The 1,856-nt window shown below is 51.2% G+C and overlaps 1 long non-coding RNA gene across 1 annotated transcript; it reads left to right on the top strand.

Moving 5' to 3' along the window:
* The first annotated feature begins 262 nt into the window (after positions 1-262).
* Positions 263-1,652, top strand: LOC113941250. The gene is made up of 3 exons (XR_003525634.1): positions 263-405; positions 715-717; positions 1,621-1,652. It is a non-coding gene; the product is annotated as an uncharacterized LOC113941250 (long non-coding RNA).
* Positions 1,653-1,856: the final 204 nt, after the last annotated feature.

Here is a 1,856-nt window from a genome sequence, read left to right as displayed (position 1 = left end):
CGCTGGAGCAGCTCCCGCATCACCCGCTCTGGCTTTTTGCTTCAGCCGGTGGCCGGGCTGCCTCTGGACACACTTCCATGAAATGAGGCTCAGGATGAAGTGGGATCCCCACCCAAGCAGGTGGGACTCACCACAGCTCTCAAGAAATGCCCACCCAGCACTCCAAGCCTGCCATGCCAGAGTTCCAGGACAATTCCCCAACTCCTTTGGCTTGTCTCTGTTGAAGAGCAGGCACCTCACCCCTTGAAACACAATGTGGAACTGATAAAATGGGGTGTCTGGACTGCTGAGCTGAGCAATCCTCATCCTGCCACCGAGACTGTGTTGCTCCGCGGGGACGCCCGCTAAGTCTGGGCACCGACCAGCTGCTGCAGATCCTGACAGCCCTGGCCTGTCTGTGTGGGTGTCATGGTTTGAGATAGCCCCACAGTCCAATTCCCTAGCTCCATCCCCCCTCCCACATCTCAACCCTATGTGAGATGGGTTTTTCCAGACAAAACACAACCAGACTCAAAGTGGGGGAAAGGGAATATATTACAATGACTGTACAAATAAATACTATAACACATTATACACACGATCACAACTATCTCTACCATGACATCTAGTATTTACAATGGATCAGATCTCTTCTCCCCTCCAAATAAAAGTCCAGGAGGGAAAGAAGGACAGATCCCTTCCAGTCTCTCAGGGCAGCAGCTTCTTCTAAGGCAGCAGGTTCTCCTCATCTCATGCATGCAGCAGCTGATAGCTGGATCCCTGCCAGCACTCACGAGGGAGGTATCCAAGCTTCCTCGGCCCCATCGTCAATCAACCAGAGGGGTCTTCCGTGGGCTTTGTAACCCCAGACAAAGGTCGCTTCACCACGGTCATATCACGAAGACACAGGGGGTCTTCATGACTGTCTGGTATCTCCAGGAGATTCAAGCTCCTTACAGGACCTCTGTGCCCTGTCTCAGGCTGTGAGCTTCTTTGAAGCTTGCAGCAAGGGAGGGCCCCCAAGGCCAACCTCCCACACCGTCCTGGCTCAGCTCTCAGGACGACTGAGCTTCTCAGCTCCTCTCTGCAGTGCATGTTGCACTTCAAGACTCTTTCAAGTAAGAGTCCATCATCTTCCTCCTTCCAGGAGGTCTCAAAGGAGGTTTGGGGGGGTCTGGTATCAGTTCTTACCCCCAGAACTCTGTAGCTCTGCTACTGGTTTCTGCTGCTTCCTCCGGTTCAGGTCTTATCAGTTGGCTCTCAGCCGTAACCTCTGGATGCTGCCGCCGCTTCTGCTCTGTCTCTGCTCACTCAAGATAGAAAACATCTCCCAGCTCACAGCTACAGACACATAGTCCAGCTTAACACTGTTCCAAGTCTCTGTAGCCCCTAACTGGGGCTGGGGGGCCCCAGAGGCCCCGAGGGGCTCCGGGCCCCTTCCTCGTGGCTACTACAGCATGGCTACTTCTTCTAACAACCAAACTACAACTCTTCTCTTCCGTTTAGCTTGTGGTATGTTTACATTTCTGCAGGAGCGCCCATTGGACAGAACTTCAAAACTTCCAGGGGTTTCCACCCCTGGGGGTTACCACTTTTCAGCCTCTGGAGGAAAACAAGGTTCAAACCACTACAGTGGGTAAGCACAGTTTATTGAGAGGAAGCAACCGAGAGAATCAACTTTTTTAATATCCCTTTAGTGTCCCTTTATTTCCCCATTTAGTATTGAATCTTTTTCCATAAGTAAGTTGTTCATAGTATTTTTCCTTTGATTTCTCCTTTTACTAACCAATCTCGTGTTAATAGTTATCCACAGCTCAGTCACCTCCCACAAGGTGTGTGTGTGTGTGTTGGAAAAAGCTCTGAGGCTGTTTTGCTCT

This window comes from Corapipo altera, unplaced genomic scaffold, assembly GCF_003945725.1.
Source record: "Corapipo altera isolate COAL_440 unplaced genomic scaffold, ASM394572v1 59659, whole genome shotgun sequence".
Lineage (NCBI taxonomy): Eukaryota > Metazoa > Chordata > Aves > Passeriformes > Pipridae > Corapipo > Corapipo altera.
Note: the sequence above shows the minus strand (reverse complement) of the source record. Positions and strands in the feature narration are given on the sequence as shown.